Source organism: Phascolarctos cinereus, unplaced genomic scaffold (genome assembly GCF_003287225.1).
Source record: "Phascolarctos cinereus isolate Bilbo 61053 unplaced genomic scaffold, phaCin_HiC Scaffold_8;HRSCAF=390, whole genome shotgun sequence".
NCBI classification, from domain to species: domain Eukaryota; kingdom Metazoa; phylum Chordata; class Mammalia; order Diprotodontia; family Phascolarctidae; genus Phascolarctos; species Phascolarctos cinereus.
Window position 1 is genome coordinate 75,733,568 of NW_027556291.1, and position 25,511 is coordinate 75,759,078.

At 48.8% G+C, this 25,511-nt stretch overlaps 1 protein-coding gene across 3 annotated transcripts in view; it reads right to left on the bottom strand.

Moving 5' to 3' along the window:
- Positions 1-25,199, bottom strand: part of ARHGEF9 (Cdc42 guanine nucleotide exchange factor 9) — a 286,032-nt gene extending 260,833 nt beyond the window's left edge. For all 3 annotated transcript variants that reach the window (XM_078148017.1, XM_020979676.2, XM_020979675.2), the window contains exons 1-2: positions 24,635-25,199; positions 1,421-1,500 (exon numbers count right to left, since the gene is read on the bottom strand). The gene's annotated coding sequence lies outside the window, so the exon portion shown is untranslated. The remainder of the gene's footprint in view (positions 1-1,420; positions 1,501-24,634) is intronic.
- Positions 25,200-25,511: the final 312 nt, after the last annotated feature.

Sequence of the window (25,511 nt, forward strand, 5' to 3'; positions counted from 1 at the left end):
GCCATGATCCTCTTTGAGAACGAATGACAAACAACAACAATAATACATTAAGAAGAAGTAATCAGGTGAGAAAATCCGGGTTCCAATGGAGGAAGCATGACAGAGAGAATCTGAGTAAACATCAATGGAAATAGAAGCAATATTGAGTATACTACAGACCACCTGGTCAGAAAGAGGAAATAGATGCAAAGTTTGTAAAACACATCATAAGCCTGGCAAAGAGGAATAATGTGGGAGTGATGGGAGACTTCAATTATCCAGACATCTATCTGATGGAATTCTATAGTTGCCAAAAGTAGAGTAGCATATGAGAGAGCATGGGTGGTAGAAAGAGGATGGTATTTACAGTCAGAGTCTGGCTTTACCATTTATGTGACTTTAGGCAAATCTCTTCCCTTCCTGGGCCTCGGTTTCCTCTTCTGTGAAATAGGATCCCTCTCAGCTCTAGATCTAGGATCTCATGACTCAAAGGCCAGTGTCTGTTTTGCTAAGTCCCAGATGCTTCTTCACCAAGTTTCTATATAAGTACTTGGGCAAGAAATTCGACCTCTTTGGATCTGCTTTCTCCAAGTAGTAAACTGGAGAGTTAATATCTACCCTTCTATACCTGCCAGGGAGTCTATAAAGACCAGATAAGATCCTGTCTATGAAAGTCTGGGGATCTTTGGAAGAATGGACTTACAGAAATTGAAGGCACCATTATTATTTTTATTTACCATTATTACAAAGGAATTTGCCTAAGGTCACAATGTGAGTCAGCACCAGGGCTGAAGTGAAAACCTAGGAAGAAAGAGCCATGTCAGGGGGCCTTGTATTAAGAGGTGGGATGGGGATGGAGGATTTGTAGCTATCCCAAATTCAACCTTAAAGCCAATATATTGCAGGAGGAGGCAAGGTGGGTAAGGTGCAGGAATGGATTGTCCCTAAATTGTAACAAAGGGAATCAATAGTTACACAAGTGGAGATCCGGGGTCTTAGAACAGAGAATGTCAGAGATGGGAGAGACACAGGACAGAAAGAACTGAAGGGATGATAGATTATTCCATGGTTTGGACTTCACTCAAAGGTAAACTGAGCTTGGGACCCCCTAACATACCAGTGACCTTCTCCCTCCCACAGGGTCCTACACAGACCCTCCCACCTCCTGACTTGTGATGTCACCTGTGGTTTGGATTATGGAAGGGGAACACACTTTGGGTTGCTGGACAGGTAATCCATGCCCTCCCTCCCTCTACCCATTCATTGGACCTACACTATTCCAAATAACTCATGTCTAAAAAACCCTCATTATATTCTCCCCCCTTCCTAATTTCCCCATTTTTGTTAAGGGGACCCCCATTCTTCTAGTCACCCAGACTCACAACACAAGAATCATCAATCAATCTAGAATAAAACAACAAGCATTTATATAAGCACGTACTGTATGTCAGGCACTGTGGGAATTGATGGGGACACAAAAGCAGAATCAAGATGGTCCATGGTTCTCCAGCAGCTCACAGCCTGTTGGCAGAAACAAAACACACACATATAAGTAAATACAAGGTTTTTTATTTGTTTGTTTGTTTGTTTTCATGATAATTTGGGAGTGGGGAGGCTCTGGCAGTAGGGTAGATCAGGAAAGGCCTTAGACAATAGGGCTAAACTTTTAAGGAAGCTCCAAATTACAGCTAGGTTATCCAGTGTAAATGACAAATTCCCCCTGAAGCAGACCCATTATTTGAATTGACACTGCATATTACCATTGAACTGGAACCAATGACCATATTTAATAATATATAATTAAATGTAATTGCATTATAACTTCGGAATATGAATTCCAATATGTGCATGCGATCGCATCGGGGTGTTCACACTAATCAGGACCTACCTTTACAGGCAGATGGGCAGAGGTAAGGATGGAAAGCATCCACAGAATGGGGGCCAGAGAGAAAGAGAGAGCTCAAAGACATTGTAATTCAGGCTACTCACACCTCCTGGTAGAGAGGTGATGGACTCCAGGGGCAGAATGCGATATACATTTTTGGACATGGCCAACACCATGGGAATATATTTTGCTTGACTCTGCATATTTGCTGAAAGGGTTGCACTTCTCTTTTTTCATTGGTGTGAGGGACAGGGGCCAGTGATAATGTTGCTCCCCCTCCCCCCAAAAAGGAAAAAGGTCCAGTGAAGCATTTTTAAATATGCAGATGAGAAGAAAACACAGTTAAACTCAACAGTTTCAAAAGCATCCATCTAGTTGCCAAGTCTTTCAGACCTCTTCTTATAGTGTCTCTTGAATCTGTCTCCTTCTATGCACAGGGTCGCCACTTGAGGCCCTCAGCACCTCCTGCTTGGACTCTTTCAATAGCCTCCTATCCTGCCTTGGGTTTCCCTTCTGCAATCCCGCCTTCTGGGTCTGGTGGGTTCAGGGGGGATGCAGATAGCCCACAAATGCTGTCCAAAAAGCCAAGGGGTGGGTGACCCACAGGTAGGGAAGGCTGAGGGAGTTCTTTAGAGGTCAGTTAGCCCACCCCCTCCCCCAGCACACACTCCCAAGGGCCCTGCCATCATCCCACAGGTAGCTGGCAAAAGATAGTACCATCCAAAGCAGTACAGTAGGCAGTGATCAGACTGTCATAGTGGGATAGAAGCACCCCACAGCCAGTGAGACAAGGGGGGTTGTGTCTGGAAGGCTGCCGGCAAACATCACACCACTGCCCTCTGCTGGACAGAATCTAAACCACAGACTACTGTCTCAAGTTCCATCTCCACCCGGCCCCAACCCCCAAACACATTCCTAGAATCATACAATCTCAATTCAAAGGGACCTTAGAGGCCATCTAGTTCAAACCCTATCTGAAGAGGAATCCCTTTTCTAACTTCTCCAACAAGTGAAAGTTCAGCCTCTGCATGAATACCTCAAGTGACAGGGAGCTCACTACCTTTACCCAAGGCAGGCCACTCCTTTTTGAGACAGTACTGATCATAAGGAAGCTCCTCCTTATACTAAGCCCAAATGTTCTGCCCTATAATATTCAATACTCTAGTTCGAGGTGGGGAAGTTGTCAGCCACCTTCAGAGTGCCACTTGGAAAACAGTCTACCCTTCCTGTTGGAGGGGATTCCTAAGGGAATGACTTCATCCATGGGGAGGCAATGATGGCAGTGTAGCAGAAAAAATATCTCAAGAGACAACAGACCTGGATTCAAATCTTGACTCTAAAACTTGCTAGTGGTGTGAATATTGGCCAATCCCTTTCCCTCTCTGAGCCTCAGTTTCCTTATCTGTAAACTGAGAATAACACATATACTACCTGCCCCTCAGGGATGGTGTCAGCAAAGTATATGAAATGGGAGTTTCTATTAGCTCTGGATTACTTCTACTGGCTCAGGGCTTCCTGTGACCTGCGTAGTGGCCACTGGCTTCCCTTCTTTCCATGTGGCTTGGAACATTCTAGGCAAGCTCCTGGGAAAGGACCCTGGAGAGGGTGGAGGGGCAAGCCCAGGGCCCAGTGAGCAGGGGAAGTGATAGACGCACCTATAACAGGCCCTGAAGGGGCTCATTCCACCCGCTGACCTGCATGTTGATGCAGTAACCAAAGCCTTTCCCAGCATTCCAGACCTGGCCCTTTTCCTTTCCAAATGGACACCTGTAGGGATTCTCTTGGCCCACCCTGAACTCCATTCTAGTCCAAATCCCCTCATTTTACAAAGGAGGAAACCGAGGTCCTGGGAAGATAAGTGACTTGTCTAGGGTCATACAGAGGAGCCTGGCTCTAGAACTGGAAGGGACTTGGACAGTCCAACCCCTCCACTGGACAGATGCGGAAGCTGAGACCCACAGAATAGAAGGCACTTGCCCAAGTTCACACACATAATAAGAGTCAGAGGTGAAATTTGAACCCAGGCCTTCCTGACTCTAAGACCAGTGCCCTAACCTACACCACATAGCCTTCTGGCTAGCAGATGCCATCTGTGACTGGCTTGAGGGCACAGTGAGTTAGTAGCAGAGCAAGGACCAGTACCTCATTTCCCAGGTCTCATTCAGTTCAATGCCTTTCCATACCATAAAACCAGTGGGCATCTTGACCCATCCATCCCCATGGAAGGGGAAGGAGGCCCAGCTGGGCACAAGGCTTGAATTAGGGCAGCTCCAAATTCCTGGGGCCAGCGGAGGCCAAGGGGGCCAGGCTGGCCCAGGAAGGATTGCCCAGGGTCTGAGGTCACTGCCCTTCTTTTCCTCCCTTCCCCACCCCCAAAAAATCTCCCCAGGTTTCACTTCCTCAGTTCGACAAGCTCCCCAGGGCTGGGATCCGTGCTCATGAGAAGGCAAGGAGAAGGTTTCCATTTGTTAAAAGTACTGAGAGAGGCTTTTCATTGACTTCTTTCAAATGAATGAAAACATGCTCTTGCTAATGCCCAGAGCTGCCGCCCAGGAGAGAGTACAAATAGAAATATGAATGAAACCCAGACAAACAAAAATGACAGCCTTGGGTCCCACCTTGTCTCTCCCCAAACCATAAAGGCAGGAGGGCGTTGGCCCCAAAGGGAGCCCCTCCAAGGCAGCTCATGGGCCACCTCCCCCACAAAACCCCTCCTGAACACTCCAGCCTACCTGGGCCTCTCCCTCCCTCAAGTCCCTCCCAGTCCCCAAACAAGCCCTTGCGAGCCTCTTCCAACAGTGAGAAGAATGTCTAAATGAGACCAATAAAAGTTCTTTCCCTCACAACAACCCTGAGAGGTTGATCATCAGGTAGTCATTCAACAAACACTGATGTACACCTACTATGTGTCAGGACTATGTGCTAGGTGTTGGCAAGACAGAGAAAAAAACTGAAGTAATCCCTCCCCTTAAGGAGCTGACATTCTGAGGGAGCTGGGGGACGACACCATGTACATAATATTGAAAATATACATGTAAACCACAGGATACATGTTATTCTTCCTAACTTATAGATGGGGAAATGGAGGCTCCAACACATGAAGTCATTGTTGTCCACACGGCCTGCCTCTCCAAGTCCCCAGTGCTTTCCCTAACCCACAATACCCTTTCTTCTGCCCTCCTACGGCACCAGTGGCCCACATTACTTGACCCATAGCACACACCGTGTGAACTCATCACTCACCTGCAATATAGCTCAGGCTATAAGCTCCCTGAGGGCAGGAGCTAAGTCCCAAGGTTAGGACAGAAAGGGCCTTGGCTGTTAGAGAGTTCAGCCCCCTTATTTTACAGAGGAGGAAGATGGAACTGCGGAAGCTGGAGTGATTTGCCAGGGTCACCACAGGATCCTAGACCTACAGATGGAAGGGGCCTTGGAGACCACTGAGTCCCACCCTCTTACTTTACAGAGCTTCCTCTGTAAACTGAGGACCAGGGAGGGGAAGGGACTTAACCAGAGTCACAAAGCTAGCAAGCCTTGGGTCCTTTGCCTCAGAGGCTAGCTCTATTCTCACAACACCAGGCCTGACTATGTAGGTTAGTAGTTAGAACCACATAGTAGGTTCTCAAATGATACTGACTGAATTGGAATCCTCAAGAGATTTCCACATGACTCAAAGAAGAGGAACCAGGCATGACTTTTCTTTAGCACCTCCTTGCAAAGGGGTGGCTCATTCTAAGTAGGCAGAGGCCCAGCAGAATGCCAAGAAGCCTCAGCTCCGACTGAGGCCAACAATCTCTAGGTAAGTAGAGAGCTCCAGGAAGACAGATGAGCCCTTTGTGGAAAGGGGCTGAAGGGTAGGAAGTACCCAGAATCAGGGCAGGAAGTGGCTAGAATCAGAACAGGAAGTGACCAGAATCAGGGCAGGAAGTGGCCAGAACCAGGGCAGGAAGAGAAGTTGCTTTCTGAGGCTGGGTATACATCTTGCCTCTGACATTATGTGCCTTTGGGTCACTCCCCCTCTCTAGGTCTGTTTCCCCCTTTGTAAAATGAGGGAGCAGGCCTAGATGACCTTTGAGGTCCCATGGAGCTCCAAAGTTATGTCCTTGCCCTGCCACTGACAAATGTCTGATCTTAGATATAACACTTCTCCAGTCTAGTTCTCAGTTTACCCCTCTCTAGAACAAGAAGATCAGACTCTACAGCTTCTGAGCTCTCCTCTATCTCCTCCCTCTGTCAGTCACTCCCACTGAGGCCCAACCATGGCTTCATTACACTCCCTGAGCCCTCAGGGCCCCTGCCTCTTGCCAGGCCAAAGGGGAGGGGATGTAGCTGTTGTTCCTGCTGGAACCTTCGAGGTGCTACAGGTCCAGCTGGATCCCTGAGCTTCTGGCAGGGCAGCCAGCATGCCTGGGCTCTGGCTGAACAGCCTTGCTTACCACCCACTCCCTGAGACCTCACTGAACTGGTCTGCCAGCTCCCTCCCCGCCAACTGGGGCTGGTGAACAGGCCAGGATGGGGCAGGATGGGGCAGGTCTGCCCTCCAGCTCCCACAGTTTCCCTCTCAGCCTGATGCTTCCCTCTACATAGGTTCTTATGGGCAAAGGAAGTGTGTATAAGAGAAATGGGGTGGTGGGAATATGGGGGTGGTGATATGGAGGTAGGGAAATGGGGGGTTGGGAAGTGGGGGTGATGATTTGGGGGTAGAGATATGGGGGAGGGAAGTAGGGGTGAGGATATGGGGGAAGGAAAACATGGGTGGTGATATGAGGGTAGGCAAATGAGGGTGGGGGGTACAGGGGAAGGGAAGTGGGGGTGGGGATATGGGGTGAGAATATGGAAGTAGAGAAATGGGAGTGGTGATATGGGGGTAAGAAAGTGGGGTGGGGATATAGGGGTAGGAAAAAGGAAGTTAGGAAAATGGGGTGACAATATAGGGAGTACAGAAGTGGGGGTAGAGATATGGAGAGTGGGGTATGGGGGTTGGGTTATGGAGGTGGGGACATGGGATAGGGATATGGGCAGGGTAGGGAAGTAAGGGAGTAATTTCTGCTTCCTAGAAGGCTCAGAAAGCCCCTCCACTATCTTCTGGGGATCTGAGCTGGCCATGGGACCTAGAAGCTGTTGAAACTGGGCAACCTGCAGCCATGGGACCTTGAGGTCACTTTTTCTCTCTGGACCTCAGTTCTGTCCTTTCTAAAAGGAGGTGGTTGGACCAGATGGTCTCCAAAGGTCCTTTTAGCTCTGACATTTTGTGATAGTGGGGTTACAAGAAGCAGGAGGCCGGTGTGCAGAGACCAGGGTGGACCAACTCAGCTGCCTTTGAAGGCAGCTGGAGGGGGTAGAGAAACCACTTAATCCATCCTCCAACAGGCTAAGTGGCCTTCCCAGAGTACAGGGCCAATCACGGCACTCCCCTGCTCAGAAAACATCAGTGGCTCCTGTGTCCTTGGGACTTACACATTCATTTAAACTCCTCTTTGGCACTATATAAGCCCTTCACAATTGAGCTCTGGCCTGTTTCCAGGCTGGTATCACAGCTCCAGACAAAATGTCCTTCATACTTGCTGTTCCCTATAGAAGACATTCCATTTCCAGCCTCCAGGCTTAGCCCAGGTTGTGCCCCACACCTGGAATCCTTTCCCTCCTCACCTCTACCTCTTAGAACCCTGAGCTCCCTTCACAGCTCAGCTCACATACCACCTCCTTCAGGAAGCCTACCCTGATTACTCCAACTTGTCAGTATCACTCCCCAATCACTGGCTACTTCCTTTAGAGAAACAGAGAGATAGATGAAAGATGCTAGATAGGCTAGACAACAGAGACAGAGGACAGACAAGGGACAGACAGACAGAGAGAGGGGTAGATGAAAGAGGCTGAACAGAGAGACAGAGAGAGAGAAAGAGACAGAGAGAGGGGGAGATGAAAGAGGCTGAACAGAGAGACAGAGAGAGAGAAAGAGACAGAGAGAGGGGGAGATGAAAGAGGCTGAACGGAGAGACAGAGAAAGAGAAAGAGAGAGAGAGAGGGGGAGATGAAAGAGGCTGGACAGGAGAGACAGAGAGAGAGAGACAGAGACAAGGGTAGATGAAAGAAGCTGAACAGGAGAGACAGAGAGAGAGAGACAGAAACAGACAGACAGAGAGGGGGTAGATGAAAGAGGCTGGACAGGAGAGAGAGACAGACAGAGAGAGAGAGACAGAAACAGACAGACACAGAGAGGGGTAGATGAAAGAGGCTGGACAGGAGAGACAGAGAAAGAGACAGAGAGAGAGACAGAGAGAGGGGTAGATGAAAGAGGCTGGTCAGGAGAGACAGAGAGAAAGAGACAGAGAGAGGGGTAGATGAAAGAGGCTGGACAGGAGAGACAGAGAGAGAGAGACAGAGAGAGGGGTAGATGAAAGAGGCTGGACAGGAGAGACAGAGAGAGAGAGACAGAGAGAGGGGTAGATGAAAGAGGCTGGACAGGAGAGACAGAGAGAGACAGAGAGAGGGGTAGATGAAAGAAGCCGAACAGGAGAGACAGAGAGGGGTAGATGAAAGAGAATGGACAGTAGAGACAGAGACAGGTAGATGGAAGAGGCTGGACAGTAGAGACAGAGTGAGAGAGCACACCTGATATCTCTATATAGGTTAAGCCAAAACTCTGAATTTTTTTAAGCTATTAAAGCTAACAACTTTTGGAACACTGTGTGTATCTTCTATATGTATTTACCTGTGAACACGCTTATTCCCCCGTCCCCTAAATAGAATGTAAGTTCCTTGAGGGCAGATACTGTCTCACTTTTGTATGTGCATCCAGAGAACGTAGCTCACAGTAGACAGTTGCTAAATGCCTGAATCAGAAAACGTTACAGGTTCTTCCTCCCTTCACTCCCCCACCCCCACTTCCACACTGTACTGTATCCCTTTCCTAGAGTTAAGCTGTCTGAGTGCAGGGCCTGAGTAATCTTCATCTCTGCATCCCCAGTGCCTAGCACAGTGCCCAGCACAGTGCCCTGGAAAGCACTTGATAGATATTGGTAGCAATGAACCGCATTGTTCTAGGAAAGCCATTCCCTTGTGAGGCTGCAAGCTGAGCATGCTGGGAAAGAGCAAGGTCAGTGAGGGACACAAGCCCTGTTCCCTTGAAGGATTGGGGGGCTAGGGCCGCTGGAAATTCAGATAATCTAATGCTTTCCATCTGTCTGAGCAGAGAAATGAGGGGATAAGAACTCTGGCTGGGGTGGGAGTGAGGAGCAAACCCAACTGTGAAGACCAGAGTCCTGTATGGGCCACTGGGCCATGAGAGTTAGGAAGATGATAGCATTCATATTATACAGCTCCCTCACACATGGCCCCCAACAGAACAGAAAAAGATTCTACCCCCCAATTCCTTCAGAAGATCTGAGACCCCAAGACCCTGACTCCCACCCATCCCCTTCATTCTCTCCCAACCCTAAAGGCCCACACAACAATGGGAGAAGGCCTTGCTTCCTGCCTGCCTACTTTGTTAGAAGCCTGTCCAGACAGGCTGGGAGACTTAAGCTCCTGCCCCTGGCTACACATCATTCAGCTCCTCTCAAGCCTGGAACCCTAAAGATGGGGGGACAGGAGGTGGGGAAATACAAAATTAGTTCTCCTCTGATCTCGGTGACCCAGGCAGAGCAAGGCCTAGGCCATCATCACTGACGCCCCATAAAGAGGGCTGGCTCACTCGGAACAAATTGTTGGCTCTCTCTCTCTCTCCATCACTAAAATGAGAAGGGAGTGGGGGTGGGAATGAAGTGTGTGACTTTGGACAAGTCACTTTACTTCCTTAGGCCTGCTTCCTCCCTCATATGATGAAGGGGTTGGCCTCAATGCCCTTTTCTAGCCCTAAACCCTTGTGGTTGTTGAGAGGGCTCAATTCCTTCCAACTCTAACAATGAATCGGTAAATCAAAGCTGCTTTCCAGGGCCTTTTCCCTCTCTACCTTCATCTATAACAACAACAACAACTAAAAAGGCTCTCATTTCTCTAGAGCTTTAAGGTTTGCAAAGCATTTTCCTTACAACAACCCTATGAGGTTGTTAGGGCAAGCATCATTAAACCTATTTTTCAGATGAGGAAACTGAGGCATAGGGAGATATGGTGGCACAATGGATAAGAGTGCTAGACCTAGAGTCAGAAAGACCAAGTCACTTGATTGCTGCCTGCCTCAGCTTTGTCATTTGTAAAATCTGCCTTCCAAGGTTGTCATGAAGCAACAATGAGGTAACAATGTCATGAGGTTCAAATGAGATAACATCTGGAAAGTGCGTGGCATACCTTAAAGCACCAGAGAAATGTCGGCTAGTTTTATTATTAAACCTCACAAAATGGTAGCAAGATGATAGCATTCATTCATTCATTCATTCATTCATACTGCACTTGCAGTCTCAAGGTACTAATGTCCTGGGAAGATTCTGGGGCTTAATTCCTTTCTCCCTCAACTAGCCACCATCCAGAACAGAAGCACTTGGGATTTCAGCAACAATGAAATCCTTGACTAAATCAGGAGGTCCCTGAGTCACACAGCGGCAAGTGACAAGTCTACCTAACTCCAAGCTCAGTATTCAACCTACCCTGCCAGGGTATATCTCCTTTGGGAATTCATGGATAAAGGATTGGGTTCTCTGCTCCTGATTTTAAAATCTCTCTTCCAAAAAGGGAGGAGGGGAGGATGGGACACAGAAGTAAAGGACTTGCTGAAGCTACCAGAATCATAGAATACCAAAGCTGGAAGGGACCTCAGAACATTCAAGCTGGAAAAGGCCTCAGAAGTCAGTTACACCCTAACTCCTTCTCTTGACTCAGGGGGAGGCAGATGGATCAGAGTCTTTTCAATGAGGGTCTTCTTCCCACCAGTGGTACAGTGAATCCCTGTATGCCCATCCTATCCATGTCCTCCCAGTTCTCCCCAGGGCATCCATACTGAGCATCTTCCTCAATTTCACCCTGGCTACCAGCCTGGCTTCTTTGGTGACATCCTTTCCTCTGGTTCTCTTTGTGGTTCCTTGTTGGAAATGTGTTATAGCCTGCCCACGCTCCCAAGTGCCTCTTTGCCCTCTCAGTGAAATTTACTTTTGCTTCTTTGAAGACTGTCTTGTTCCATTACTCACAACCAAATACTATCTTAAGAATAGTGGTACTAAAAAGATGGCTCTTTATTTGGGGGATTGCTAAAAGAACTTGGCAATTTCCCAAAGGCAATCCAATCCATTTTCCTCTGCCTATTTATTCAATTCTGGGCCCAATCATGGCCCATTTGCGAGGTCTGAGTTAGATATCCTGATAGCTGCATCCTAGAGGTCATCCATGAGCCAATCTGGGCAGCAGGTACTCCTTATTCCCTTGGTTGCTACTGTGTAGACAATTAGGACAAACTTGACCACGGTAATGGACCTCATCCAGGAGGCTCTGGAGCCTTCTGGGGCTTGAGGTAATCAGCACAATGTCATCTGCAAACAGGAGTATGAGGAGGGCCTTACAATCTGTAGGGGCTCCCTTTTCAACTCAGACTCAGTGCTGAAGGCTAATGGCAAACACCTCTGGTGAGTGTCTATCTCCCTGTCTTTTTTTTATTATTATTTTTAGGCTGAGGTTAAGTGACTTGCCCAGGGTCACACAGCTAGTGTCAAGTATCTCCCTGTCTTATACCTCACCTGCTATACTTCATCTGTAAAATGGGGATAATACTAGCACCTACCTCCCAGAATTATGATGAGGATCAAATGAGATCCTATTGGTAAGACATTTGACATAGCTCTTGGCACACAGTAGGCACTTAATAAATGCTCATTTCCTTCCTTCCCATTAATCTGATTATATTCAAAGCAATGATTCAGGAATGATTCTAACATCAGTAAAAAGTCCCTTCTTGTCTATTATAAGCAATTGTAACCACATGTAACCAGAGGGTTACTGAAAAAGGAGCTGCATATAATTTTGACAAATGCACAGAACATGTTCCTAGGGGGCAAATCAGCTGCTTCTGATGATCACCAAAGTTCTAAGAACCATTGCGGGATCTTTTATTCTCTACAACATTGTTCAGACAATTGTAAAGACGTGGTCTCCTCTAAAGTGATCGCTTGGGAAAGCCTGTCTGTTTCTATAAATGGAAAAGCAGATGTATAGGTTGCGAGACATAGACGTTCTCTCAATTGTCTTTCCTTCGTGCCAGCAGGTCCCAAGGTTCTTTTCCCACCTTTGCTATCTTCCCCTGCCTCAGATCCCTCGAGCATTTATTCTGCAGTGTCCTCACACTGGGTCTAGCCCACCTGTGGCTTCAAGGCTCCATGGTGGCCCTCTAGGTCCTCAAGTGCAGCCCTTTGACTGAATCCAGACTTCACAGAACAAATCCCCTTGATAAAAGGATTTGTTCTGTAAAACTTAGACTCAGTCAAAAGGCCTCACCTAAGGACCTAGAAGCCCACATGTGGCCTTAAGGCCACAGGTTCCCCACCCATGCAGTTTTCAAAGCACTGTACTTAAATGTGTGTGTGTATGTGTGTATATATATAGATATAGATAGATATAGATATATAGATATAGATATATAGATCCCAAAAGGCTTAGTGAAATTTTAAGCCATTAAAATTTAAAATGACACTAAGATGTTTATGCATGTATACATATACACAATACATTTATATATATATACATGTATATAAACATATGGATACATACACATTTATATACATGCATACATAAACAAGCATATATGTGTATGCACATAGGTTGTACATGTTATGTGGTACATATACAGACATGTATATGCACACACCTACATGTATATATAATTTTACCCACACAACAATCCTGGAGGTGTGTGCTATTATTAGTCCCATTTTATGAGGATAATAATCAATTTAAATAGTTTAACTAGGTCAGGTTGGAGTTGTTTCAATTGTCCATCATAATTTTCATTTTTATCCTTCTAACTCTGTATTAATTTCAAGCTTTGTGCTAACAAGTTCTTGGTCCAATTTTACATAGCCTGCTGACTCAGGAATGGCTCTAACATGAATAAGTCAATTTTATTTTCTGTGATGCTATTCTGTGTTGGCCATGTCTATGTTTACGTTTTCCAATTCTTTTCTCAAAACAAAGGCAACTAAGGGGCACCACAGTGCACAGAGCACTAGGCCTGGAGTCAGGAAGACTTGAGTTCAAATGTGGCTCAGACACTTACTAGCTGTGTGACCCTGGACAAATCACCTAACCTCAGTCTGCCTCAATTTGCTCATCTGTAAAATGGGGATCATAACAGCACTTATTTCCCAGGGTTGTTGTGAGGATCAAATGAAAATAATAATTGTAAGGGCCTGGCACATAGTTGGCATGTACTAAATGCTTGTTTCCTACCTTCGAAATATGTATTCACGATGCATGGGTATGAGGCTGTTATGTAATCTATATCTTTCTTATTCCTGATCCCTATTTTTCCCCTTTCTTTTTTTTTGGGGGGGGGGGAATCTTTCCCTTATGCCCATCTTTGCACCAAAATCACCATGTATCTAAGTCAAGGGTGGGGAACCTGTGGTCTCAAGGCCACGTGTGGCCTTCTAGGTCCTCGGGTGCGGCCTTTTGACTGAATCCAAGTTTTACAGAATAAGTCCTTTTATTAAGGGGATTTGTTCTGTGAAGTTTGGATTCAGTCTTTGACTGACAAGCTGCACTTGAGGACCCAGAGGACCACACATAGCCTTGCAGGTTCCCCACCACTGCTCTAAGCATATGTTGACTTTACTAGGAGGGCTTCACTGAGTTCCCTGAAGCATTTCTCCACCTCTTCATCATTGGCAACTGCTGTTGATACATAAGGTTCACTTCTTTTCACGATGATTTCTTGGTCAATACTTGGTATGGACACTGTAACATGAGACAGCCAACTGAGCATAAAAGGATCTTTCTGGCTGGGTTCTTTGGATACATGACAAAACCAATGAGGCCAACATCAACTGCTTTTTTTGTCTCTCCCCAGACAACCTGGGAGACGTCTTTCATTTATAGCTACAGCTACCTTCTGTCTTCTGGATTCATTCAATCAATAAGCATTTATCAAGCACCTACTATGTTCCTGGCACTGAGAATATACTTAGAGAGAATAAAACAATCCCTATTTACAAGCTTACATTTGAATGGGGGATATGTACTGTGTGTCCCAAAAGTCTTAGTGCAGTTTTGAGCTTTAATAGTTTATCTTGCAGCATGAATCTAAAGGAAATCATTATGAATGAATACAAAATAGTTAAGTAAAATATACTTTGGGAAGGAGGGCCCAGGCAGATGATGGGATCAGGAAAGGGTTCCAGCAGAAGATATTGCTTCAGCTGCATTGTAAAGGAAGAAAAGGGCTCTGAGGAGGAAAAGAGGAGGGAAGGCATTCCAGGCATGGCAGAAGCCAGGGCAAGGCACAGTGAGGGGAGAAACAGAGTCCTGTTTCAGGATCTCAGTGAAGGCCAGTTTGAAATATGCAGCAGGAAACTGGGTTGCGGAACTGATGGTCAAGAGAGTCTGAGCCAGGATCTAGAGCCATGGCAGAGAGATGATCATTAAGGCCTTGGGAGCTGATGAGGTGAGAGAAAGGGGAGGGAGAGGGAGAGATAGAGATAGAGAAGAGAGATGGAGAGGGACAGAGAAGGGACAGTGGGAGAGAGGGAGAGAGAAGGGGGAGAGAGAGAGGAAAGAAAGAGGGAGAAAGAGATAAGGGGAGGAGGGAGAAGAAGGAAAAGATAAAAGGGAGAGAGATGAGTGGGAGATGGAAAGAGAGAGAGAGGGAAAGAAAGAGAAGAGGAGAAAAGAGGAAAGGAGAAGGAAGAAAAAGGAGGAAAAAGGAAGAAGAGGGAAGGAAAGAGTGGAGGAGGGGAGAAAGAGAGAAAGAAAAGAAAAGAGATGGAGGGAGAAAAAAGAGGTAGAGAAAGAGGGAGGGGGAAAAGAAGAAAGTGGAAGGCAGTTTGACACAGATAGGGAGGGAGAGAGAAGAGAGAGTAGAAAGGGAGAGAGGAAGGAGAGAGACAGAGAGAGATAGGGAGAAGAAGGGAGGAGGGAGAGTGGGAGAGAGGGAAAGATAAGAGGAAAGAGAGAGAGGAAAGAGAGAGGTGAGGGGGAAAGAGAGACAGAGAGGGAGGGGGAGAAATGAAAGAGAGGGGGACAAGGAGAGAAGGGAGAAAAATAGGGAGGGAGAAAAGAAGAAAGAGAAAGATGAGAGGAGAGATAAAAGAGAGGGAAAGAGAGAGAAATAAAAAGATAGAGGGGGAGGAAGGGAGAGAGAAAGAAGAAAGAGTAGAAAGGGAGGGGAAGAGAGGGGAGGGAGAGTCAGAGATAGGGAAGGAGGGAGGATAAGATTCAAGAGAGAGGGAGAGATAGAGACAGAAGGAGGGATGGAGAGGAGAAAGGGAGAGAGGAAAGGAGAGATTCAGGAGAGAAAGAAAAAGACAGAGGGTGGAGATAGGGAGGCAGAAGGATGAAAAATAAGAAGGGAGGGAGAGATAGAAGGGAGAGACAGAGGAAGAGAGATGGATGAGGGGGAAGAGAGATGGATGAGGGAGAAGAGAGAGGGGGAGAAGAGAGAGGGAGGAAAAGAGAGAGGGAGAGAAAGAGGGAGAGAGGCACAAGATGAAGGGGGAGAGATAGGAAGAGAAGGAAAGAGAGAATGAGAAAAAGGAAGATAGAAAGTGAAAGGCGGGAAAGAGATGAGAAAGATGAGAGACAGAGAAAAGGAAGGGAAGGGGAGAGAGAGAGAGAGAGAGAGACAAAGAGACAGACAAAGAGGGAGAGGGAGAGAGAGACAAAGAAAGAGAGGGGGAGGTAGATATAGAATGGGAAAGGGCAGAAGGGGGAGAGAGAAATGGGACAACACAGAGACAGAGAGAGAAACTCAGAGAGAGAGAGAATTAGGGAAACAGAGGCAGAAAAAAGGAGAAAGACAGAGGCGGGGAGAGAGAGACACAGACAGAGAGACAGAGACAGAGAGAGAAAGAAGAGAAGAGGAGAAAGGAAGGGAGAGAGGAAGGAGGGAGACAGAAAGAGGAGGAGAGGGAAGGTGGAAGGCAGAGAAAGAAGGGAGAGGATGGAGGGGGAGAGAGATGTGAGAGGGGATAGACAGAGACTAAGTCTGAGACACAGAGGGGAGACAGAGGGAGAGAGAAATAGAGAGGAAACAGAGAGATGGAGGTAAAGAGAGAGGAAGGGGGAAAACAGACAGAAAAGAAAGAGGGAGTCAGAGAGAGAGGAGAGAAGCAAGGAGGCAAGGAAAGAGGAAAACAGAATGTATAGAGAGAGTAAATGGACAAGAGCCTTGGAGACCAGACACAGTTAGGGGGTGTGATAAAAATGGAGTCCAACAAAGGAGACTGAGAAGGAGGGAACCAGGAGAGAGAAATGCCACAAAAATCCAGATGGGAGAAAGTATCCAGGAGGAAAGGAAAGGGATCAACAGGGCCAAATACAGATCTATTGCTACATGACTACAGGGGGGACAGTCAGCCGATTGAGCAATTACGAGATTATTGGTAACTTGGGTATAGAATATTTAGACGCTGTCTTAAAACTCCACGAGGGGCATCATGAAGTTGGGAAACCTGAGGTCCCATCCTGCCTCTGACCCCTCCTGGACAGGGGCCCTGGGCAAGTGACTTCAGTGCTCAGCACTGCGGGCACCTCTCTAAGACTCGGTGCTGACCGGCCTGGGCAGAGCAAATCTCCTCCCCTGGGGCTCCTCCTTCCAGAGAAGTCACAGACTGAGCCCTCTCCCAGCTCTGAGCTCTATCAAAGAATGGTTATTCTTAGTGCCCTCTGGCCCCATCACTGTGAAAACAAAGCACCACAGAGGACCCCCTGCTCTCTCTATGCAGCCCTAGTTGGGCAATCGGGTGGCCTTTTTCTGTCTCTCCCTTCCTCTGCCTCTCTTTCTGTATCTGCCCTAGCTCCCTCCATTCCTCAGTGTCTCTGCCTGTTTCTTACTCTCTTGCCCCTTCTCTCTCATTCTCTGTGTCTCTGCATGTGTTTGTCTGTCTCTGTCTCCCTCTTTCTCTCTACCTTTGTCTCTCTCTCTCTCTATGTGTCTCTCTGTCTCTTCCCTCTCTCCACCTCCCACTCCCATCTTTCTCTCTATCTATGCCTTTGTCCATCTTTCTCCATCTCTCTGTGTGTCTCTTTCCCCTCTTTTGTCTCTCTGACGTCTTTCTTTCTCTCCCACTCCTTATCTCTGAGCCTCCTTCTTTCTTTGTCTCTGTCTCTCTTTCTCTGTCTTACCTTCTATCTCTGCTTCCCATCTCACTGCCTTTGTCTCTCTCCTACCTCCTCATCTGTCTTTCTCCTTTTCTTTCTTTCCCCTTCTCTGTCTTGGTCTATCACTATTCCTCTTTCCCTGTCTCTCTCTCTGCCTCTCCCTCTGTCTCCCTTTCCCTCTCTTTCTTTCTGTCTCTCACTGACTCTCTCTTCTTTTCTCAATATCTCTTCCCTTCCCTCTTTTCATGTCTTTCCTCTCCTCTGTATGTTTCTCCCCTTTTCTGTCTGTCTCTCTCTACCCTCCTCTGTCTCTGTCTCATTACCCCTCTTTCTGTCTCCCTATCTCCTTCCCAGTCTCTCTTTCTGTCTCTATCTCTGCCCTCCTCTGTCTCTGTCTCCTCCTCCCTCCCAGTTTGTTTCATTACTCTCTTCCTTTCTCTGTCGCTCTCTCCTTGTCTACACCTGTCTTTCTGTGTTCCTGTCTTTTTTTCTGTTTCTCTGCTTCTGTCTCTTTCCATCTGTCTCTGTCTCTGTCTATTTCTCTCTCTGTCTCCTCTCCAACTCTCTCCCTCCCTCCCCTCCTCTGTGCCTGTCTCTCTCTTCCTCTCCCCATCTTCCTTCCTGTTTGTCTGTCTTCCTTCCTCTGTCTCTATCTCTGCACCTTTCTTTTTATCTCTTTCTTCCCTCTCCCCATTTCTCTATCTCTCTCTCTGTCTTCTGCTCTCTCCCTATCTGTCTGTCTGAGTGTCTCTCTCTCTCTCTTTCTGTTTCTGTCTCACTGCCTTTCTTTCTGTCTTTGTCTTCCCCCTCCTCATCTCCTTCCTGGTCTTGCTGCCTTTGTCTCTACCCTTCCGTCTGTCTCTCTCTCCCTTCTCTGTTTTTCTCTCTTCCCTTTTCTCTATCCATCTCTGTCTGTTTCTGTGTCTCTCTCATGTCCTCATCTCCCTCCCTCTCTCTGCCTCCCTCCTACTTCTCTCCTTTCTTCCTCCTTCCCCCCTCTCTCCTCTTCTATCTCTGTCTCTCCTTATTCTCTCTTTCTGTCTGTCTCTATTTTTGTCTCTCCTTCTGTCTTACTGCTTCTTTCTGTCCCTGTCTCTCTCCCCTCATCTCCCTCTCCCTCTCTCTCTCTCCCCCCTACTGTGTCTCTTTCTGCCCCCTCCCCATCTCCCTTCCTCTCTGTCTCTGTCTCCATCTCTCTCTCCCCTCTTCTGTCTCTCTGCTTCTCTTTCCCTCCTCCTCATCTTCCTCCCTTCTATCTCTCCTCTCCTCTCACTTCTCTCTCCCAGCTTCTCACCCTCCTCTGTGCCCATCTCTGACTCTTTCTCTCTTCCTCTGTCTCTTTGCTCTCTATGTCTCTCTCCTCTCCTGTCTCTGCCTATCTCCCCCTTTTCAATTCTCCCCTCTGTCTTTCTCTTTCCCTCTTCCCCCTCTCTCCCCATTTCCCTATCTCTCTTCCTGTTTTTCTCTGTTTCTCTCTCTTTCTCTGTCTCGTCTCTGTCTCTTTCTTCCCCCCTCCTCCGTGTCTCTACTTTTCTTTCCATCTCTTGTTCACCCCTTCCCATCTCCCTCTCTCTTTTTCTGTCTCTCTGTCTTTTCCGTATCTGTCTCACTGTCTCTCTCCTGCTTCTCTATCTCTCTCCCTGTCTCTGTCTTTACCCTCCTCTTTGACTGTCTCTGCCTCTCTTTCTCTCTCCCCCTCCCCATCTCTGTCTCCATTTGTCTCTGCTCTCCTGCGTCTGTCTGTCTCTCTCTGCCTCCTCCCCATCTCCCTCCCTCACTCTTGTCTTTTCCCTCTTGTGTCTCTCTGCCTCTTTCTGTCTCTCTCCTCCCATGTTTTTCCCTGTTTCTCTGTCTCCATTTCTTTCTGTCTCTCCTCTCCTCTGAATCTGTCTCTCTTCCTCTTTTTCTCTCTCCCCCCTCCCCTCTCTGTCTCTCTATGTCTCTGCTTTCTTCTGTGTATGTCTGTCTCTCCCCCCTCCCCATCTCCCTCCTCCTGTTTCTATTTGTCTTTGTCTCTCTCTCCCTCTTCTGTCTCTGCCTCTTTCTGCCTCTCTCTCTCTCTCTCTCTCTCTCTCTCTCTCTCTCTCTCTCTCTCTCTCTCTCCCCCTCCTCTCTGTTTCTCTGTCACTGTCTCTCTCTCTGTCTCTCTGCCTTTCTTTCTGTCTCCCCCCCCCCAGCTCCCTCCTTCCTTCTGTGTGCTTTCACTCAAGGAATGGCCAGTGACTGGTCATCCTCTTGACCAGGATGCATGATCAAGCCTGTTGAGAAAAGGAGATTAGGTGCGGTAAAGAAAAGTTTCAGTATCAAAAGACGGGAGAGGAGAGCAAAGCCAGTCAGTCAAGAGAAGCAGGAGCCCCCTTCCCCATCCCTGCCCCCAAGAGTCTTCAGCCATCATCCTAGGGGATGTGAGGACACAAGAGACTACTGTCCTGTGTAGCACTGAACTGGGTGACGGTGCTAGAGCAGCCAGCTCCAGTGAGGAGTTACCCAAGGGATGATGGAACCCAAAGGAATCTCACAATTCCATCTGCCCCCCTTCTCCACCCCCACCCCCACCCCAGGAGAAATGAATGTTCTACCCGTCCTCCTTCATTTAAAGTCTGCATTCTGTTTTGTCACTTCTTTTAAAAGAACTGTTCTCCCTAAGACCACATGGTCATTATTACTATCTAGATTTGCGTGTATACCTTTTTTGGGGGAGGTACCAAATGGTGCTAAGGGGAAGGGATGAATGGGAAGCAGTGTGTGTGTGTGTGTGTGTGTGTGTGTGTGTGTGTGTGTGTGTGTGTGTGTGTGTGAGAGAGAGAGAGAGAGAGAGAGAGAGAGAGAGAGAGAGAGAGAGAGAAGAGGAAAAGAGGAGAGGAAAGAGAGAGGGAGAGAAGGGAGGGAGAAAGAGGAAGGGGCTGGAGGAGGGAGGAGAGGGGAAGAAGGGAGGGAGAGAGACAAGACAGAGATAGAAACAGAGAGAGAGGAGGGAGAGAGAAGGAGGGAGGGAGAAGGAGGGAGAGTGAGAGAAAGATTAGAGAAAGAGGAGAGACACAGAGCTGGGGGTGGGGTGGAGGAGAGGGAATGGGAAAGATGGAGGAAGAGACATTTTCCTAATTGCTGAGCACATTCCCAACAAAGGGAGAGGTGTGTCTTAGAACTAGATAAAAAAGAGATTTTATTGCTTAATGTTTAGTAACTAAAGTTCCCCAAAGCAGAGAAAGAATAAGTGCATTGAGAGGAAAAGAAACTGAGGCACAACTAAAGCCAGCAGAAGTGAAGAAGGGGGAGGGCTGGAGTTCCACCTGAAGGGAAGAGTTGGGAGCCTGGGGCCCCACCCACAAGAGGGTGGAGTCCAGCCAGGAGGGAATCAGTAGTTCTCCTGCTCCCCAAAACCACCTTCTACTCCACACATTGCTAGGAGCACATACACCCATTTTAAGAAAACCTTAGGTTCCCCCTTCTGCTCAAGAAATGTGTTTGGCATTTAAAATCCATCCCAATCTGGCTCCAGGCCACTTTTCCAGGCCTATTACATATGACACCCCTTCTCTTCCCACTCCATTACCAGACAAAGCAGTCTGCTTGCCCTCCTCAGCCCTGCACAGCATTTGTACCGGCTGGCCCCCATGTGTTCCCCACTCTCTCCTGTCTTTTCGAATTTCTAGCTTTTTCTCCTTTTTTTTTTGTGAGGCAATTGGGGTTAAGTGACTTGCCCAAGGTCACACAGCTAGCAAGTGTCATGTGTCTGAGACTGGATTTGAACTCATGTCCTCCTGACTTCAAGGCCAGAGTTCTATCCACTGCGTCACCTAGCTGCCCCTCTAGCTTCTTTCAAAGCTCAGTCCAACTGCCATCTCCTAGAAGGCCTTCCATCGCTCCCAAGGCGGTGGGAGTAGAGTCACAAAATATACACTAATTACAAGGTTCCCACTTATATTGGTACCCATGATCTTCCTCCACCCCCTTTTTAATGTCAGCTCTTTGAAATCACACTTATGTCTGTGTATCCCCAGCACCCAACAGTGCCTGGCCCACATAGTAGGTGCTTAATAAATGTTTGTGGATTGACTGAGGACTGTGTTGCACCTTTTCTTCTTTCTCTGGTTACTGTGGCCAAGAATTATCACCAAGTGGCCAGACAACTGGAGCTTCAGTTTCCAGAAGAGCGAAAACTAAGACTCAAAAAGAAGATGTGACTTGGCCAAGGTCACACTGCTAATTATCGGCAGGGCTGAGGGTTGGCTTCATTCTCACAGGGAGTGTCAGTCCTGAAAGTGTGGGATGACAAATAGCATTTGCGCATTCTACCCCAGACAGGCCTGCTGAGGGGGATGGGGAGATGGTGGAAATGGTGAATGGCTTGGGTTACTCTCATATACTTCACGCATGAGGAGCAGCCCCACCCCCAAAGGCATGGAGCATTTATTAAATGCTAACTGTGTGCTGGGCACTACAAGAGATCAGAAATGGAATGATGAACTCTGGACATGTGTTTGGCTTTGGGGAAATCCTAGCCCTTCTTTGGGCCTCAGTTTCTTCCTCTGTAAAATGAGATCAGCCTAGACGGCCCTCCAGTTCTAGATCTAGGATCCTTTAAGTAGTCCAAGGAGTCCCAGTCTCCTTAAGACCACTCCCCCCCCACCCTTCCTCCCCACCCCTCCCCCCCGGGGAGTGGCAGCTACCGCCAACTAACTCCAAGCATTCCTGCACCAAGAAATTAGGAACCACCAGGAAGCTCTCGATCCAGAGCCACTCTTGTTCCCAGAGAGGGAGGGACTGGCATTTCTCAAAGCCTTGATCGAAACAGTTAAGGTGGTTCAAAAAGTAGGTCAGCCAACCCAGTTCCCTGGACTTAACAGGTCTCTAATCAGAACAGGAGTCTCAAAAATTGTCATCCAATAACACCTTGGCCAAGGTTCTTTAGAGCCCTGGGATGCAGTGGGGTTCAGTCAGTTATTGACTGTGGGACCCTGGACAAGTCACTCCCCTCTTCTGAACCATAATTTCTACATCTGTAAAGTGTGATAGATCCCATTTCTCCAGGAAAAAATTTAAAGTTTACTGAGTAAACTGCCTCCCTACATTGCAGTGAGGTGGAGAAGGGAGATTTTATCCCCATTTTATTTTTTTTTTTTTAGTTTTTCTTTTAGGCAATTGGGGTTAAGTGACTTGCCCAGGGTCACACAGCTAGTAAGTGTCAAGTGTTTGGTCTGAGGCCAGATTTATCCTCATTTTAGAGAGGCAGAAGCTGAGGTGTAGAGTGGTCATAGGATCACAGATTTAGAGCCAGAAAGGACTTTAGAGTATATCTAGCCCAACCTGATCATTTTACATATGAGGAAACTGAGGCCCAGTGAGAAGAGACTTTGCCCAAGGTCACATAGGTTGAAAATGTTCTCCATGGTCATACAACTAGTAAATGAGGCCTAGGATGGAAGCCACATCATCCTAGTGGCTCTGGAATCAGAGGATCTGGGTTTTAATCCCACCTACCTCTGTCACCCTGGGCAAATCACTCCCCTTCCTGGGCCTCAATTTCCTTTTCTATAAAATGAGAGATCTGGACTCTGAGGTCCCTTCCAGCACTAGATCCTGGATGTAGGATCAGGTGAGCCAAACCCGAGTGTTGGGACTTTAAAGTCTGTGTTCTTCCTACCGAAGTGGCTTTGCTCTGCGGGGCCCAGTGGCAGTTTAGAAATCCCAATTTCTATTGAAACCTGGACTGGGAGTCAATCTGACTTCAGAGGTCTGTGTTGCCGCCAGGTTGTCTAGAAGGAAAGGCCTTGGGAGAAGTCCAAAGAGGGATCCATTCCTTAATCCAGGGATGAGGTAACATTCCTTCAGGACAGGATTTCCCCATGGAGATGGAGGAGGCCAGATGCCTTTCCCAAATTTTGTGGCCTCACCCACAGGCCTGTGTCTTCACAGGAGCTCAGAAGCTTGAAGACCTTTTGGGGCCTGGGTCTCCAATTGGCTCAACCCTCTCCCAGAGAGATCAAAGTCAAGACCCTAATGCAATTAAGCCCCTCCTGATCTCTATTACCTCTTCCACAACGTCTTAAAATGTAGGGGAGCAGGCAGAGGGCTCCAGAACCCAGACTATTAGAGCCAGAAGGACATTGGGAACAGAACATAGCAAAGCTGGAATTAACTTTAGAAGGCAAAGGACCTTTGAGTTCAACCTCACTCATCTTAGAGGGGAAAAGGGTGGCAGCCCAGAGATTGGCCCGGATGTGCCTGAGGTCACAGAATAAGTAACAGCAAAGCACTGTGTAACAATGCCCTGCATAGCTCAGAACAGTGAACCAAGGGTCCTCAGATTTCAAACCCAGCCTTTCCAACTATGGAGGAGATCACAGTGGGGGGGATGGGGGGGAAGAAATCATGGCGGGGGGAGGAGCAGGAACTGACCGGCACTGCTGCAGGCTGGAAAAATCCTATTTTTCCGCTGTCTCCAACATCCTGTCCCCTTAGCCAAACAGTAAGGCCCCAAATCAGGGGGCTTTAACCTAGCCCAAAACATCTCTTCGAGGCTCCTGCTTGCACCATTCCCATGTATACTTGGGGGAACACCTGGCTTCTCTCCGGGTTCTGGGAGGGCCCTCGAAATGCCCTAAAAGTCCTTCCTGCAGAGGCCCAGACAAGCAGCCCCGCTGACCCAAAGCCTCTCTTGCCCAGACCAAGTTGCCAGGCACGCCAAGGCTCACTAGTTTTCCTGGACCGCTGTTCCCACCTGGGCTACTCGACACCCCTCCTACTAGCTCTGTACTCACCGTCTGCTCCCACTATACTCCCCTACTTACCATCTACTCACCTACTCTCCACTTGCAGCCGCTTGCTGGCCCGCCGCCTAACAACCCTCACCCCACCCCAACTCCTTGTTGAAGGCTACCGGGCTGTGGCCACTGACAGTTGTCTTGGCTTTGCTCTCGCCCTCCCCTCCCCGCCCTCCCCCCCCCAAGCTCTTGCCCCTCACCCCAGCCAAAAAAATAAATAAATAAAGTAGGTTTTGCCCTGAACTGTCAGATTCATCTTGGCTTCCCGAGGAAAAGCTCTAGCCACTGGCAAAAGGGGTATCTTGGAGGGAGATCTGGGGCGACGGGTGTGAGGTAGGGGTGGGGGTGGGGGGGTGAAACCTTCCAGGGCCAAGGAAGGGGTCCAGGAGGCTATCCAATCCCAGCAGTACCCGAGAGGAAAGCGCCTGGACCAGGACTCCGCTGGGTAGCCTCCAGGGACTGGAAGATCACTCTCTGACCTAAGTACATTATCTCAGAGAATGTCTGAGCTGGGAGGGACCTTGGTGTCATCGAGTCCGCCCCGTCTTTGAACGGGAATCTCCCTCCATAACATACCCAACAGCCTGCCGTCCAGCCCGAGCCTGAAGCCTCCGTAAGGGGGAGTTCCTTATCTTCCTCAGACACACACCCCTGCAGTCCCACCAACTACACCCCCCGCCCCCCCGAGCAGGGCGAAGGGGCCATCCTCCCCCACCTCCATCCTCCTTCAGCCCCACCACAGCCGGGCCCCGGGAACCCAGGGAATCGTTACCTCTGGCGATGACTTGCTCCAGCCTCGGAGTGTCCTAGGTCTCCGGCTCCTAACTCTCGGTCTCGGTCTCGGCCTCGGCCTCGGTCTCGGTCACGGTCTCGCTCTCCGTCTCTGTTTCGCTCACGTCCTCTTTCCCAGTCTTCGTCTCGGATTCGGTCACGGTCTCGGTCTCGCTCACGCTCACGCTCACGCTCGCGGTTGCGGTCACGGTCACGGTTACGGTCACGTTCTCTTTCCCTGTCTCTCTCTCGATCTCTGTCTCTGCGTCCGTCGGAGCGTTGACTTCGGGCTCCAGAGGACTCGTTAGGGCCTGCAGCCGGACGACGAGAGGACGCTTCTCTCCCCCGTGGCTCCTTCCTCGAAGATCCGGTGGTCGAGGTCCGAGAACTCCCCGAAGAGGCCGAGGAGCGCTGGGAAGCCCCTCGAGCCGAGCGTGCGGAGACTGTAAGAGCTCCGGTGAGACAGGGACGCCAGGAGAGCCCCATTCATCGGAGGGGCGGCGCTGGGATGAGCGCTGGAGTGGCCAAGGCCAGAGCCAGGGCTGGAGCCGGGTCCGAGCCGGGGGGGGGGGGGGGGGGGCAGAGCGAGAGCCGGCTGCCTGCTGGGCGGTTGGGCCAGCTGTGCTGGAGGTTGGGACTGGGCGGGGCCACAATGGTTGCCTAGCACGCCCGTTTCCTAGCGCGACTGCCGTCTTGGGGGCCGCCCCTTCAGGTCACAATTGCCGGAAGGTGGGCTGGGGATGACAAAGGGCTACGGGGGGAGGGGGAGGGGAAGGGGGGGGCCAGGAGGTGGGGGAAGGGCCGGGGCCTGACCAGCTTGGCCTTGGGGCGGCTCGGCTCAGGGGCAGCGGCGTCCTGGCCTGAGCAGGGCTGCGTTT